The sequence below is a fragment of the Ornithorhynchus anatinus genome, chromosome X5 (genome assembly GCF_004115215.2).
Source record: "Ornithorhynchus anatinus isolate Pmale09 chromosome X5, mOrnAna1.pri.v4, whole genome shotgun sequence".
Taxonomy (NCBI): Eukaryota; Metazoa; Chordata; class Mammalia; order Monotremata; family Ornithorhynchidae; genus Ornithorhynchus; species Ornithorhynchus anatinus.
This window is the reverse complement of record NC_041753.1, coordinates 33,749,680-33,768,165: the sequence shown is the minus strand read 5'-3', so window position 1 is coordinate 33,768,165 and position 18,486 is coordinate 33,749,680.

The following is an 18,486-nucleotide window of genomic DNA, read 5'->3' as shown; positions in this document are numbered from 1 at the left end:
TACGCATCTATCATCTATTTGGTGGGTTCAACCAGCAGGAATTTTCCCCCCTTGACACGCTCTTCATTATTTTGAACAATGACCATGGATGCTAACTGGGTTCTATGTAGCTAAAATGTCATCTCTCTGAAACGAAAAGATGCCTTTAACCTGTTCAGTTATTCTTTTCAAGTTTATTGAAAATGATTTTTGGTGACATCAAGGCAGATTTGTCTTGTCAAATGTATTGTAATGTGCAAGAGATTGTACCTCCTCCACAACTGTAAAAGCTACTTCGATGATTGCTTTCTCTTCTTAATACTTTCCTTCATGTGTAGTTAGATGAGTGGTGGTAGGGTGCCTAACCTATGTACTATCATTTGTTTTAGAAATGCTTGGGAGGTTAAAAATAAAAACCATTTTTTAAATGGTGAAAGCAAAAATGTAGCTATTAATGCAATTTTGTACCATAATCATTAAAAGTGCAAAGCAATAAAACTAAATTGTTCATTCCATGGAGCCTGACTTAAGAAAAAAATATAATTGCCCCGAATTATTGGAAATAGGGCAATAACAAAACAACTTGAAGTGCTAACAGTTTTAAAATATTCATTTTAGACTTGCTGGATCCAACCTAAATATCTCCTTGAGAGCTTTAATATACAAGATAATGGAATCAAAACAGTATATTAAAGTTCCTACAAGTCTTGTTGTAGCCTTTTTTGAGTCTGTTTTAACATGGTAATTAAGCAATAGTTCAATAAGTTTCAAATGCCAAGTAAAATTACTCTTTATTATTATACTTAACAGAAGTTCCCAAGTCAGGCAGAAGTGAAGCTTTTAAACAGTTATAATGCCCCTAACTTTAGAGAGTTCAGTTCATGTGCCCCAGTGAAAAAGATAGAATAAAACATTAAAACTTGAATCTTCCCTTATTTGATCCACTGCCACACTTGTCTAAACCTAACCAGATTCAGATGCCCTTTTAGGTTCAGATTCAGTAGATCTAAGTGTCAGATTTTGGTTTTGTTTTTTTTCCCCCGGCACAGGAATGAGGAGAAGGATATGGAATGATAGCTAGGTGGCATAAAAGCTAAGGCCCTATTAGGATGAACCTAAATGCCTAACCCGCTTTATACAGGTCAGTTTATGGCCAAACCCAAATTTCCATTTTCAATTGCCAGTCCCAGGAATGGCCAGTTCCCTGCTGCATCCAGCTCCTAGAGAGAATCTATCAATTGATCATCCTCCCCTCTGCCCTTGGAAGTCCCAGGTGTGCTTACCATGCTGATTGGGGATGTTAGGAATTAGCAGTCATCATCACAGTTCCCCTTGATTAGCGATCCATTACACTGGCCACTCACTGTCGAATAGGCTCCGCTTCTGCTGCTCATAGGGAGAGGTACTGCCTGTCTTTGAGGCCCCCTTTGCCTGGAGATTGTCTGTTCTGTATCTGGTTGTAGTGCTGCTGGCTTGCACGGATTCAGACCAGTAAACAGCTTCCCCAGATTCTTCTGCTTTGTTCAGTGCCTTCCCTTGGTGCAGTGGTATTCAGGGAAGGATTTTTTTAAAGTAGGGGAAACTTGGGCATGTTTGAAGCGAGAGGGGAAGGATCCATAAGAGAGAGATTGGTTGAAGGTGCCAGTCAGGGAGGGAAGAAGGGTGGGTGCAAGAGTTTTAAGAGGTGAGTAAAGATGGAGGCAAAGGCCCAGATGGAATGGGAAGGTAGATTTTAAAAGCAGGCAGGAGATCTGCTCTTGAGAGACAGATGGGAAGTACAATAATAATAATAATAATATTGGTATTTGTTAAGCGCTTACTATGTGCAGAGCACTGTTCTAAGAAGAGAGTGGATGTGGGGTAGGGAAGCAGTGCGACCTAGTGAAAAGAGAATTGGCCTTTCACTCTCTCCTTATACTCTGCCATTTTCCCTATCCATAATTTATTTTAATGTCTGTTTCCCCCTCTAGACTGGAAGCTCCCTGTGGGCATGGATCATGTCCATCAACTCTAACAAATGCTTAGTACAGTGCCCTGCATACCGTAAGCTCTCAATACCATTGATTGCTCTGCTACATGCCTGCTGTGTGACCTTGCACAAGTCACTTTACTTCTCCATAACTCAGTTACTTCAACTGTAAAATGAGAATTAAATCCTAGACCCTCATACTTAGACTGTCAGCCCCCTGTGGGGCAGGCAATCACTATTTCCATTATTACATATTATTACATGTATACTGTATATGTAATTTGGGGAGGCAGTGTGATATAATGTAAAGAGCATGGGCACTTCACTCTATTCTTATACTCTACCATCTCCCCTAGCCATAATTTATTTTAATGTCTGTTTCCCCCTCTGAATCGTAAGCTCCTCGTGGTCAAGGATAGTGTTCACCAACTCAGCCAAGGGCTTAGTACAGTGCACACACTAAGCACTCAATAAATACAAGTGATGGATTAATTGAGATGAAAACTTTGGTGAGCTCATACCTAATAGCATAAATAATTGGATGTCATTTATACTAATCAATACTAGAAAATCAAGAACCTCATCTATAAATGGGAATCTTCTATGGGCATCAACCAAACCCCAGAAAATTAGCCTCACCATTCCAAATCTTGCCCCATTAAAAACTCCCTGGAGTATTTAGTAGAAAGCTTAATGAATAGGAGTTGAATACACCCTTACCTCTACAATTAACATAGTATTTGAAGTTCTCATGTTGCTTCTATCTTTCTGAGCCAATTAAACACATCTTTACTATGCCTCTTGATAGATCTTCAGTATGTGCTAAATGATTTAATTAAAATCTGTCCTCCTTTCCCTAATGCCCATTTGGAGAAATCCCTTTCTCTAAATTGCAATTAAAATATAACAGTCCATTATAGAAAAGCAAAGGAAATCATCAAATGTCCCCAAAGGTAAACACAAAGACTTAAGTTATCTATTTAAAAATCTTACCTCACTAATATTCATCATTTTTACGTAAAATTTTCCTACTGTAACACTGTTTCAATACATTATATAAGTTTATTTCTTTCACTTGATTTCCTACTACAACCCAGCCAGCACACTTCACTCTTCTATTGCCAACCTACTTGCTCTACCTTGATCTCACTGATGACCCCTTGCCCATGTCCTCCCTTTGTACCGGAACTCCCTCCCTCTTTATATCTGATGGACCACCACTCACCCTATCTTCAATGTCCTACTACTAATCGGTCAATCAATAACATTTATTTGAGTGCTTAATGTGTGCAGAGCACTGTACTAAGCATTTGGGAGACTACAAAATAACAGACTTGGAAGACATGTTCCCTGCCCACAACGAACTTACACCCTTTTCCTCTGCTTCCCTTCCCCTCCCCATCTACCCAATTTTCTCCCTTTGCTCTTTCCCCCCACCCCCCGGCCCCACAACACTTGTGCATATATGTACATATTTATAATTATAATTTTATTTATTATTAATGTGTATATATCTATAATTCTATTTATATTGATGCTACTGATGCCTATTTACTTGTATTGATGTCTGTCTCCCGCCTTCTAGAATGTGAGCCCGTTGTGGGCAGGGATTGTCTCTAGTTGTTGCTGAATTGTACTTCCCAACTGCTTAGTACAGTGCTTTGCACACATTAAGTGCTCAATAAATATGATTGAATGAATGAATGAATAAAATCATGTCTCCTCCAAGAGGCCTTTCCTAAGACCTAAATTCTCCTACTCACCTTCCTTTCTGTGTCACCTATGCCCTTGGATCTGTATCCCCTATGTGATATTCACCACACTCTCAGCCCCATAACACATATACGCACATATCCTTACACTCTACAATTTCTCCTACCCATAATTTATTTTAATGTCTGTTTCCCACTCTAGATTGTAAATTCCTTGAGGACAAGGATTGTGTCCACCAACTCTCAATTTATCCAGCCCAGTATAGTATTTTTACAATATTATGTTCTTATCTTACTTTGATAAATACCATATTAAGGAAAAATGTCATTTTAGTACTTTCCCCATGTCTCACCTCATGCATGAGCACAATTTCTTCTGACACCACACTGCGTTTTATTCAAACCCATGCATGTTGGAAGAATATTCCCTAATTTTGACACCATCTTCTCTGCAAAATCCATAGTGAAAATGCCTACTCTGGCAGAACTGACTGTAGCATGGCCTAGAGGGAAGAGCACAAGACTGGGGGTCAGAGGACATGGATTCTAATCCTGGCTCTGCCACTTGTCTGATTTGTGATCTTGGGCAAGTCACTTAACTTCTCTGTGCCTCAGTTACCTCATCTGTAAAATGGGAATTAGCTGTTCTCTCTCCCCCAAGGACCATGAGCCCAAGACTGTGTCTGATCTGATTGTATTGTATCTGCCCCATTGCTTACTACAGGACTTGGCATATAGTAAGTGCTTGACAAATACCATGGATATGATCATTATTATTATGATACATGTTGGTCTCTAACTGATTCATTAACCCCTGAATTGTCATCAACAATAGGATGCACATCAGTTTAAAAGCCTTGGCAGAGATCTTTTGTTTATTCTCCAGCACCTATGTACTTATTTATACCCATCCTCAGCACTTTTGAACATATGCAATTGTATGTTCAAGTATTTATTTTAATTATTTTATTTTATTTATTTTGATTATTATTTTGATAAGTCAATGTTTATGTCTGTCTCCCCTGTTCGAAGGTAAGCTCCTTGTGTTGGAAAACTTCTTACTTTTCTGCACTTCCCAAGTGCTTAGTACAGTGTATTGCACCCAGTTGGAGCTCAATAAATACTAATAACACCAGGTGAAAAAGTAGAGGAATGTCAAAGGATTTCAGATTTATCATTATCAACAACATCAATTATTGAGTACCTACAACTCATTTCTCTCATTCAACCCACATACTCAATCTGTCACCAAATCCTGTTAGTTTTACATAAACAAAATTGCTAAAATCCACCCTTCTCTGTATCCAAGTTGCTACTACATTGATCCAAGCCCTTATCCTATCTCACCTTGACTACTGAATCAGCCTCCTCGCTGACCTCCCTCCCTCCTGCCTTGCCCCATTCCAGTCCTTACTTCAATCTCCTGTCCTAAAAAGAACATTCGGTTCATGTCTCCACACTCCTCAAAACCTTCCAATGGTTACCCATCCACCTCCACATCAAAAAGAAACTCATTAAAAGCACTCAATCAGCATATTCCCCCCAACACACACTTTCCCTGTCTAATTTTCTGCTACAACCTAGTTTGCACACTTCTGTCTTCTAGCCCCAACCTACTCATTGTACCTTGATCTTGTCTTTCTCTTGGTCATCCTCCCTCTAGCCTGGAACTCCCTCCTCCTTTATATACAGCAGACCACCACTCTCCACACCTTCAAAGTCTTATTAATATCACACCTACTCTAAGAGTCCTTCCACGATGAAACCCTCATTTCTCCTACTCCCTCTCCCTTCTGCATCACTTATGCACTTGGATCTGCCCTTAGTCACTTGATATTCACCCCACCCTCAGCTCCCCACTACACTTTAGAGTCAGAGGTCATGGGTTTGAATCCCGGCTCTGCCACTTGTCAATTGTGTGACTGTGGGCAAGTCACTTCACTGTGCCTCAGTTCCCTCATCTGTAAAATGGGGATGAAGACTGTGAGCCTCACGTGGGACAATCTGATTATCCTGTATCTATCCCAGAGCTTAGAACAGTGCTTGGCACATAGTAAGCGCTTAACAAATACCAACATTATTATATGTACATATCCATATTTAATTTTAATGTCTCTAGACTATAAGCTCCTGGTGGGCAGAGAATGTATATCAACTCTGTTGCACTCTCCCAAGTGCTTAGCACGGTGGTCTGCACATAGTAAGGACTCAATAATTACCACTGATTGATTGAAGTACTTGGAGAACATATAAAATAAGTTGTACGATCCCTGCCTTAAAGGAGTTTACAGTACAATGGGAGACGAGCAGGCCTGATTGCCAAATGCATGATATGTAAAAGGGTGAGAGAGTCCATTCAAATAATAAATGTAATTGAACACTTAGATTAATTACAAACAAATAGATCTACTTGTAGATCAAGGTGTTCCCTGCTTCTTGCATGCCCTGGGCACAGCAGGCTATGAGGACTTAAGCTGCTCCAGAAGCCTCTCTCTCTCTACCAGTCAAGCAAATCCTAAGGATACCTGCTGCCCCCACATTGCGACTCCCAGGGTGTCTACCCCCAGCATACTTTGTATACCATGGGCCACAAGAATCTAAGCCATTGCAGAGTGCTCCAGGGCCCTCGGTGCCTCCTCCACAGACTGCCACAGTGCATCCCCTGGGAATCTGCACTGGCTCTCTTCTGTGTCATCGAGGAACCTCCCTCCTTATCTGCCTAGAACCACCCCAGAAGGAAAGAGCAAAGCAGTCATGGCCTGGAGACACCCCCCACAAAACCTCGGGAAGACTAAGGCAGCTGCTACTGGAGCAATCACTGTGGCCACAATTGATACTGGGGACTCTGAGTCGTGATGAGCCGGAAATTCCGTTCCAACTGGCATGTTGCTCTACCCTGTTTTTGTTTCATCATTCCTTATGTGTTTGTCACCAGTCCCTTCTCCCCACTTTTCATTTTTAGATTACAAGCCCTCAAGGTCCAGGGAACATGTATTCTTTCCCAATCCTTAGTACAGTGCTCTGAACACAGTAAGCACTTAATTTACTACTACTTGCAGGATGGCTGATATGATGGCATTCATTCATTCATTCATTCAATAGTATTTATAGTAATGTGCAGAGCACTGTACTAAGCGCTTGGGATGAACAAGTCGGCAACAGATAGAGACAGTCCCTGCCGTTTGACGGGCTTACAGTCTAATCGGGGGAGACGGACAGACAAGAACAATGGCACTAAACAGCGTCAAGGGGAAGAACATCTCGTAAAAACAATGGCAACTAAATAGAATCAAGGCGATGTACAATTCATTAACAAAATAAATAGGGTAACGAAAATATATACAGTTGAGCGGACGAGTACAGTGCTGTGGGGATGGGAAGGGAGAGGTGGAGGAGCAGAAGGAAAAGGGGAAAATGAGGCTTTAGCTGCGGAGAGGTAAAGGGGGGATGGCAGAGGGAGTAGAGGGGGAAGAGGAGCTCAGTCTGGGAACGCCTCTTGGAGGAGGTGATTTTTAAGTAAGGTTTTGAAGAGGGAAAGAGAATCAGTTTGGCGGAGGTGAGGAGGGAGGGCGTTCCAGGACCGCGGGAGGACGTGACCCAGGGGTCGACGGCGGGATAGGCGAGACCGAGGGACGGCGAGGAGGTGGGCGGCAGAGGAGCGGAGCATGCGGGGTGGGCGGTAGAAAGAGAGAAGGGAGGAGAGGTAGGAAGGGGCAAGGTGATGGAGAGCCTTGAAGCCTAGAGTGAGGAGTTTTTGTTTGGAGCGGAGGTCAATAGGCAACCACTGGAACTGGCAGGAACTGAAATACCAGAGAATGCCTCCTGGATTTCTCAAATTATCTTTAATAATAATAATAATAATAATAATATAAATTATGGTATTTGTTAAGCACTTACTATATGCCAAGCACTATTCTAAATGCTGGAGTAGATACAAGGTAATCAGGTTGTCCCCCATGGGGCTCACAGTCTTCATCCCCATTTTACAGATGAGGTCACTGAGGCACAGAGAAGTTAAGTGGCTTGCCCAAGGTCACACAGCAGACAAGTGATGGAGCCAGGATTAGAACCTATGTCCTCTGATCCCAAGCCCATGCTCTTGCCACTAAGCCAGGCTGCTTTTAGGTTCTTCTTTAGGTTCTCGATATTTGTACCTGGAAGATCTCTTGTGGTTATGTCTTGAATCTCTTCTGTCTCCAAAAGGGGCATTATAGAAATGGAATTAATAGTAAATAATTGTCCAGTTACAGGGCACCAATAAGGGCACTGTGGATTTTACTGACATGACTGAGATTAATAGCCCAAACCCTGATTTACCAAGGGATAAATGCTTGGAATTACATGCCAAATCTCTCCTTGCAATGAGTCCAGGAGGGAAATGCCTAGGGAACAAACATTCTTTGACGTTTAGAGACTCAGATAGAAGTGGGCCAATGAGCATCTACACCTTTAATTATATACACTTCAGATAGGGAGGCTGCAGACAAGAAGGGCTCTGTAACCTTCAGCCAAGTGGAGCTCAGAAGATGACAGATTTCTGCAGGGACAAGATGAGCACGTGTTCAGTTGGAAGGTGGAATGGTTGCTGTTTCCATATTGTTCAACCATATTCCCACAAATTAATAAGGTTTCCCCATCATTTTTGAACAAAAATGATAAATATCTACAATATTAAGCATAGGAAAATGTGCCTAAAAAACAACCAAGAGAGTTGATGAAGTTACAGGAAATGTGGGTTTTACTCCTTAGGGTAATGAACTTTCCAGGAAATGTCAGAAAGAATGACATGACTTTAATAAATTAGTGTAGGACTAAGACTAACTAGCAAGATAAAGACCACTCTCCCTTAACTCTCTCAGTGAAAATAATCATCAAGACCATTTGGGTTCCACAAAGGAAGAGTGTCTTTATGGGCTATTTGGTGATCCTGCTATTTGGTGAACACCTCCAAGACAGTCTGATAAAATAACACAGAACCTTGCCAGCTCAACCACTGTCTACATCCTGTAAACCTCTCTAGTTGGGCGTGGGGGATAGGGCAGGAGAAGAGGCAGGGTTGGACCTTCTGGTGACCTCTTGATGGTGCAGATGGCCTCAAGCCCTGCTTTCACCCCTTGCAAGGAGTCAGAATGGAATTCCACAGTTTCCTCTCCTCTATCTTCCCTCTGGCAAGGGTTTATGGAGCAGGATTGCAGAATCAGGCAGGCGAAAAAGAGCCATGTGGGTGGGCAGCAGTGGTAGTGAGGGCTGTCCTAACCCAGCCAGAACGCACCTCAAGTCCAGTCTCCTCACCTGGCCGGGGAGAGACAAGTGTGGTGAGGTGGTGAGGAAGGGGAAGGATACTGATTTTGAAATTTCAGGAACGTTCTCTCTCTTTCATGGTCTCTGTTTGTCCTATTATAATCCCATTATAATTACCTGAAAATCAATTGTTTTTTTAGAAGTAGACCTTTGCACCTTTAACACTGACTGAAAATATCACCCTCCTAACTCAACCCCCAACATACAAACACACATAAGAATATCCTCCTGAGCCCTGAGACCACTCTGGGAGGAACGGCTTCTCCACCACTGCTTTTCCCACCCCTGCTACAGGAGAGAGCTCTGGAGGAAAGGCTCAGGTGAACACTCAAGCCTGTATCCAATCTCGTGGCCTCCCTCCACTCACCTACCCACCCCTAGTCTACCTCCAGCCTATTCCCCCACTCAGACTGGAACACGGAGTGCTGCTTCCGGGTGAGGACCACGAGGTAGCACCTACACAAAGGGGTGGGCCATCCCTCGACGCCCAGGCCGGAGTTGCAGACAGAAGAGGCCTCAGGCCCCCTGCCAGCCATTAAGTATCTGCAGGCACTTTTCAGGCTGTTGATATGAAGGAATCCCTACGGAGCCCTCCAGCAGGACCAATCTGAATCTCAAGCCAACCACATGAAACTCCAGCCTGGCCCCTCGTGGGCACATCTGAGCCCATATGGGATTGCCTTCTGTGGTGATCACTGGCTGTGAGAGCCAGGGGAAGGCCTGGAGAATTTTGGGGAGGCAGCCATCCACTGTGAGGGGAAGGTACGAACAGGGGACACTGCACCAGTCAGGTCAGAATCTGCCACAGTTACTTGTTCCCACCTTTCTCTGACCCTCCCCCTACCCCCCAGAACACACACACACACACACACACACACACACACACACACAAATACATCGTCTATGGGAACCAATCAGAGGATGTGGCCCATGAGCAGCCAATAAGGAAATGCTTTCAGCTGATGTAATATGACCTAAGAAGATCTTCCAGTGACCAATCATTTCTTTGTCCTACATACTTTAGCAAGGCCCAGATTTTTTTTATGGTATCTGTAAAGTGCTTACTATGTGCTGGGCATTGTACTAAGCACTGGGAAAGATACAATTTAATCAGGTGGGACACAATCCATGTCCCCATGGTACTCACAGTCAGTTTACAAATGAGGTAACAAGCACAGAGAAGTTAAATGAGTTGGCCAAGGTCACAAAGCAGTCAAATGGCAGAGCTGGGGATAGAACGCAGGTCCTTCTGACTTCCAGGTCTCATGCTGTGTCCACTACGCAATACTGCTTCTCTCATGTTCCCACCATTTAAACAATCTTTTCTCAACATATTTTATTTTTAGAAAAATCACATTCTGATCTCGCATAAGAGATGTCATTATTAGTTCAGATCCATAGTCTACCCAGCCCTGTATATTGTCTCTAACAGTGGCAACAGATTGCTTAGAGATAACATCACAACAACATGTGTTGAGCCCCTCCTGTGCGTAAAGGCACTAGACTAAGCACTTGCAAACATAAAGAGAAGTAAAATAGTCACAGTCCCTGCATTTAAGGATCTTACAATCTAATGAGAGACAAAGAGATATATGTTTCCAAAAACACAATAGATAAAAGAGAAAATGAAGAAATAAAAGTAGGTAATTACATAAATAACAAACAAGATACACACATGAGTGCTAAAATACTCCATGGGGTAGCACAAACTGGAAGGGAATACTGATCAAGGAATGCCTCTTGGATTGTTACTCTCCTTGACATTGATCTTAATGTTCAAGTCTGTTTCATCTAATATTCTTAATAGTTTCCCTCTACCACTCCCTAACCTTCCAGCTAGAGAATCATTGCAGACTGCTATACCATAAGTCTCTAAGAAACCTTTCTTGAACCTACTCATCATATTGGTTGCCCTTCTCCCTACCATTCTTAGCACTAGTGTGTACTTTCTAAAATACCATTCACAAAATTACAATAATCCAGGACATAGTAATCCAGGTGCAATAGTCTTGTGGTTTTCTATAATAGTAGTAAAACTATGCTCTTCTCTTTTGTTTACATTCCTCTTCTCTTTCTCCTCCTCTATTTCCTGCTCCTCCTCCCATTCCCCTATCATATTTGCAGTTTGTTATTCTCTGCTCTTCAAAACTGTGATCCTCAGAAAATGTAGGCTGATAGTCTTTCTAGAATTTAATTTAGAGCACATCAATCTTGATACTGTAAGTCAACTTAAAATGCCCCAAAATTCAGTTTCAGCAAAAAAAAAAAAAACCCAAAAATCCCTAGGTCTCTGTATCAGGCGCTTTCAAATCAACTGAAATACACAGTTTCACATCCTTCTCAATACCAAGGATAACAATCCAAAAACTTCAGAGGTACTATTTTCAGAAATGGAAAAGAGGGTGCTGACAATGATAGAAATCAATATTTTTCCACTTTTCTCTTTTTGAAAAAGTGTATTTTTTTCTCACTGAATGGGATGCAGGGAAAGGAGGGAGAATACCTTTTTTTTTACTCTATCACCCCCCCTTGACACTAGTTATCTAAATTAAAGATTTCATCATGATCCACAATACTGGAGTAGGGAATGAAAGTTCTCCAACGTACAGTAGATATGAGTTGTAATAGAAGATGCCATTGATAACAATTTAGGATTATATTAGTCATCTGTTGAATTTATACCAACTAGAGGAAGTGGAAAGTAACTGTGAATCTATTTGACATGGTTTTCTGAACAAATATGGTAAAGCAATAATATGAAGGGGAAAAAGTATCAGTTGAAGTTGTAGGTAGGATAAAACTTTCCAGTAATGTACCCTTTCAGAAATCATTGGCAAAAAAAAACCCCACTCACTAATAAAAGCAGAATAAATCACCTGCATACTTAAGTGTACTGAAGTCAATGAACCTCCTGCTCCTGAATTTCTCTTGTTCCTTTTCATCATCTTCTCTTTTCAGTGTTTCTAGGGATCATGGGTGCAGTCCTACCATGAATCAAAGCTAGCCTGCAGAATATCATTATAGCTGTACTCCATTTGTCAAAGATGATGCTACTGATGGTACGATCCTATCTGTGAGTGCAAATGTGGCTGAAAAGACTAATCCATAATCTATATTCAAGTGATATCCAGATCTCCACAAAGACTTTGTTCAAGTAGAACAACCCCTCTTCCTATTGTCATCTACGAGGCTGGTCTGTCTGCTGCCGTGGTCTCCTGGGCAGTGCTACGACTTTAATTCTTTTATTCAACCCATTCAGTTTGTGTGGCCCACCTTCACCCTAAAGCAGAAACTTGGGTATCCTGCTAGTATCTGTTTTCCTCACAGGTCTGGCCCAGTTAAGGTGTGTGATTCTGAACAATGCTTCAGTGCTGGTATGTTGACTGAAATCCAGGACCTCTATTTGTGGTTCTGCATGGCTTGTAGGAGAGAATGCTAAGAATGCTCAAGAAGTTGAATATTTCTTCTGAAATGGCTCAAGTCTCACAGTCATACAGGAGTCTGGGCACCACAAGTCTTATGGACCTTGATGTGTAGCCCAGTGCCTTCTATGCTTTGGAATTATTTTTTCATTACCTGTTTTGCTGTTGATTTTGTTTTTGCTCACTCAGTCTTTTGCTGGTGTCTTCCCCCATCCTAATTTGAAGGAAAAAAAACTAATATTAATCATAATCAATAATTTTGTATACTAAATGTTTCAAGCTGCCTATTACAAATTAACTGATCGTAAGCCTTTAAACACGAGGGTTTATGATATGCATAAAAATATTCCGGAAAATATTGCTAACAGGGAATCCTCTCATCTCCATTCCATATAAGTAAGAAAGATGATGACCTGCCAACTGCTGAGAGTCTTCACCCTTCATGGATACCCAGAAGCTTCCATGCAGCATGTAAAAATTCATATTTTTATTGCATCCTATACTCTCTCGGCATGAAAAATAATTTACATTTTTTAATTGGATTTCCTTTTCTCAACACAAGGAAATGCAACTATTTCACTGGACCCCACAGCTCGGTAATCACACATTGAGCGATAAGAGCTGAGTGGCATGTTTATAGAACAGCAGGCAGAGGGAGGAGGGAAGAAATTATCAAGCTGCTTTATCCATTGGGCAAAGCTTTCCTCAGAACCCATTTCCCTCAAAGGGCTCCAATGACCCAAAGAGCCCCATGTGTTTATCAGAAGTTCTACTATGGCTTACCATATGGTATGCATATAATTTCCTGTCCCCAATTTTGCCATCATAATGCTTCTGACATTGTGGTTTAGACAGTAGCACCAAAGGGTGCCAGTAAGGGGAAAACACCTGTTGAGATAGGGGGATATATGAGTTCCAGAGTTGATAGGATGGGGAAGAACATCTCACTGGGAAATCTGTGGCTTCCACTCCACTAGGTCCACCTCAGTCTTATCCCTGGAGGGAGGAGATGAGAGAAACTCTAGGAATCGTAAGTGCCACTCCTCACTCTTGACCTTAGTAGGGCAGGCAGAGAAGATGCAAATCTGTCTCCCCACTGTGGAGCTTTAGTGGATAGAGACAAAGCAGAAGCTCCCCATAACTCTAAAGGAGAAGCTGATAGAATAGTCAACTGCCCCTAAACTGGAAGTAATAGTTGCTCCTCTCAAGCCACCCTACTTAATAATAATAATAATAATAATGTTGGTTTTTGTTAAGCGCTTACTATGTGCAGAGCACTGTTCTAAACGCTGGGGGAGATACAGGGTCATCAGGTTGTCCCACGTGAGGCTCACAGTCTTCATCCCCATTTTCCAGATGTGGGAACTGAGGCACAGAGAAGTTAAGTGACTTGCCCACAGTCACACAGCTAAGTGGCAGATCTGGGATTTGAACCCATGACCTCTGACTCCCAAGCCCAGGCTCTTTCCACTGAGCCACGCTGCTGTTACAGCTTCCTTCCTGACTCTCTCACCACTCAACTCTTGCCCACACCCTCTCTTCTGCCAGGATCTCTCTCTTCCCTCGCATCTGGTAGATCATTGTTCCCACTGTCCACAGCTTCAAGGTCCTTCTGAAATCATATCTCTTCCAGGAGGCCTTCCTAGATTCATCTCTCATCTACTCACCCTATCTCTCCCTACTAATAATTATGGTGTTTGTTAAGCACTTACTAGGCATCAAGCACTGTTCTGAGCATAGGGTTAAATATAAGGTTATCAGTTTGAACACAATCCCTGTCCCACATGGTGCTCACAGTCGAGGTAGGAGGGAGTAGGGTTTAATCCTCATTTTTACAGATGAGGAAACTACTTCAGCACTTCTGCATTGCCTAAACAGTTGGGTATTCACATGTCCCTGTTGCACTTATGTGTATATATACTTACATTTTTTGCTTCCCCTTCCTGTAATTTATTTTAATGTCTGTCTCTCCCATTAGATTGTTAGGTCCTTGAGAGCAAGGATCGTATCCACTATAATGTATTCTCCCAAGAGGAGCAGCATAGTCTAGTGGAAAGAGCATAGGCCTGGGAGTCAGAGGACATGAATTCTAATCCCAGTGCTGCCCCCTTGCTGCCTATGTAACCTTGGGCAAGTCACTTAAATTATCTTCGCCTCAGTTTCCTCATCTGTAAAATGGGGATTCAATATCTGTCCTCCCTCCTACTTAGACTGTGAGCCCCATGTGGGGTAAGGACTGTGTCCAACTTGTTTGCATTGCATCTATCCGAGTGCTTAGGAAAATGCTTGACACATAGTAAGCAATTAACAAATACCAATAATAGCAGGGATTGTCTCTATTTGTTGCTGAATTGTACTTCCCAAGTGCTTAGTACGGTGCTCTGCACACAGTAAGCATTCAATAAATACAATTAAATAAATGAATGAATGAATGAATAATGAGAATGATAAAATTAAAATCTTACTACAGTGCTTTGCAGAGATTAAATGCTCCACAAATACTCTAGATTGATTATGTCATTTTAATTTAAATCAAATCAATCTATCATAGTTATTGAGCATTTAATATGTGTAGAGCTCTGTCCTAAGTGTTTGGGAGAGTACAATGTAACAGGTTGATAGACATGTTCCCACAATGAGCATACAGTCCAGAGAAGGAGACAGATATTAATATAAATAAATTACTGATATGTACATAAGTGCAGTGGGGAAATTAAAATATGTTAAATAGTTTGTTCCCACTAGATTGTAGCCTTTTTTAAAAAAAAAATTGATATTTGTTAACCACTTACTATGTGCCAGGTACTGTTCTAAGTGTTGGATCTCTCCTTGAGGAACGGGATCATGTCTTCTGACTCTATTGCATTGTATTCTCCCAAGCACTTAGTAAGTGCTCTGTACACAGTAAGTACTCAATAAATGCCATCGACTGATTCCTCAGAGAGGAACCCAAAAGCTCCCATGGCTTCAACTGTCACCTCTAGTTGGATGACTCCCAAATCTACCTCTACAGACCTGACCTCTCTCCTTCTCTGCAGTCTCACATCTTCTCCTGCCTTCAGCTCATCTATCTGGATGTCCTGTCAGTACCTGAAACTTAACATGTCCAAAAAAGAGCTCATTTTCCCACTCAACCTCTATCCTCCCCTTGACTTTTTTTGAATATTTGTTAAGCACTTACTATGTGTCAGGCACTGTACTAAGTAATGGAATAGATATAAGCAATTCAGGTTGGACACAGTCCATGCCTACGTGGGGTTCACAGTCTTTTAATCCCCATTTTACAGATGAGGTTACTGAGGTTCAGAGAAGTTAAGTGAATTGTCCAAGGTCACACTGCAAAAAAAGTAGTGGAACAGGGATTAGAATCCAGGTCCTCTCACTTCCAGGCCCTTGCTCTTTCCACTAGGCCTCTAGACTGTAAGCTCATTATGGGCAGGGAATGTGCCTGCTAATTCTGTTTCATTGTACTCTCCCAAGCGCTTAATACAGTGTAAGCGATAGTAAGCAATCAATAAATGTGATTGATTGATAGGCCACACTACTTCTCATAACTTTGCCATCACTGTTGACACCACCACCATCCTCTCTGTTTCACAAGTCCAAAATCTTGGCATTATCCTTTTTTTTTTTAAGTATTTGCTAAGCACTTACTATGTGCCAGGCACTGTTATAAGTGTTGTGGTAGATACAAGCTAATCAGGTTGGACACAGTCCCTGCCCCTTATGGGGCTCACAGTCTTAATCCCCACTTTACAGATGTGGTAACTGAGGCACAGAGTAGTGAAGTGACTTGTTCAAGATCACACAAGCAGATAAGTGGCAGGGCCAGGATTAGAACCCAGAATCCTTGACTGAACTCTCTCATTCAATCCCTATATTCAATCAGTCACCAAATCCTGTTGGTTTTGTCTTCACAATGTTTCTAGAATCCATCCCATCCTCTTCCTCCAAACTGCTATCACACTGGTCCAAGCACTTTAATCCCACCTCAACCTCTACATCAATTTCCTCAGTGATCTACCTGCAACCAGATTTTCCCCTCTCCAATCCATACTTCACCCTACTGTCTGGATCATTTTTCTAAAAGATAAAACCTCTAATGGCTTCCCCATCCATCTCCATATCAAACAGAATATCCTCACCATTAATCGGTTTTAAGGCACCTAATAAGATCTCTCCTTCCTTAACTCTGCTCATTTCCCACTACAATGTAACTCACACACTTCGCTCCTCTAATACCAATCTACTTACTGTGCCTTGATTTCATCTCTCATCATCGGCCCCTTCCTCCTACCCTCCCTCCCACCCCCCACCCTTCATATCTGACAGACCACAACTTTCCCTTTATTTGAAGCCCTACTAAAATCATATCCTTTAGGCTTGTTGTGGGCAGCGAATGTGTCTGTTTATTGTTATATTATGCTCTCTCAAGTGCTTAGTACAGTGCTCTGCACACAGTAAGCGCTCAATAATTAGGATTGACTGACTGACTTTTCTATTTTCCTATTCTCCCAATCGTTTTCTCCCTCCCTTCTGCAACACTATGCCCTAAAGTCTGTATACACTAAGTATATTCACCCCACCTCCCACCCCTACAGCATTTATGTATATAACCTCATATTCTGTTGCTTCCCCTACTTGTAATTTATTTTAATATCTGTCTCCCCTGCTAGAATGGAAGCTCCTTGGGGGCAGAGAGCATGTATACTACAGTATTGAACTCTCCCAAGCACTTAGAACAGTTCTCTGCACACATTAAGAGCTCCATAAATCCCATTTATTCATTCATTCATTCAATTGTATTCATTGAGTGCTTACTTTGTGCAGAGCACTGTACTAAGTGCTTGGAAAGTACAATTCAGCAATAAAGGGAGACAATCCCTGCCCACAATGGGCTTACAGTCTAGAAGGGGGGAGACAGACATCAAAACAAGTAAATAGTTATCAATAGCATCAATATAAACAAATAGAATTATAGATATATACACATCAAAACAAATAAACAGGTATTAATGTAAATAAATAGAATTATAGATATGTACATATATTCACAAGTGCTGTGGGGTGGGGGAGGGGGTAGATCAAAGGGAGCGAGTTGGGGCGATGGGAAGGGGAGGGGGAGCTGAGGAAAATGGGGAAATAGATGAGTGAGGTGAAGAGTCAAGAGCTAAAAATAAAACATGACAACTTATCATCAGTGCTTAGAAATATTGGTTTACAGTATTATTATCAACACCCTTTGAGAACCTATGCTTTCTTCCTGCTGATAACCTATAACTTCTGAAAACTCTTTTCTCCCTGCCTTGAAGAGAGGGGTGATGCTTATGTCCTTCAGGGATATAGAAATGTTCTTTATCCATGAAAAATGTCCCTCTTGAAATTTAGATGACTGCAGTAGAGGGAATGTTCTACATCTATATGTTAGAGCAAAAGGAGTGTATCTCTAGGCCTTAAAGAAGGCTCCACTATACCTGATTCAGCAAACTGAACAGAAGTAAATGGACCAATGGACAAGTAAGCAAGTGTGTGTTGCCATCAAAGACAGGGAGCCAAGCCACATGTACAAAAACTGGATTTATCTGAGATCTGCAATTTAGGAAAGATTGCCAGCCTTTTGAGGACAGTGACCTCATCTTGTTTTCTCCTTTTAAACTCCTCATCTTCATCCTTGCCCAATATCATCCTCTACACTTAATAGGTGCTCAACAAACACTGCCGATTGAATTAAAATGAATGAATAATGTGATATTTTTACTTGTAATCTAAAAGAGAATCCTGGAAAGGAATCCTGTGAGATACTGTGAGGCCCTGATGGTGATGTGAGCCCTTAACCAGTTGAGGTGACCTCCAAGAGGAATTGTTGAAGTGATCCCTGACCACAGTGCAAAAGGCATAAGGGACTACAGTGTTCTGGAGGCTTAGTTTTATAAACTTTCCTTGCAATTTTTTTGACTGTTTATACCACTTAAAGTCTATAATGCCTTAAGACATTGCTATGATCTTTTCAGAGCAAATTCTCTGATTTATCAGCACGTCTTTATTTGCTAATAATACTTTGAGATAGAAATATAGCTAATCATCAATTTTGGCAAGCAGGACT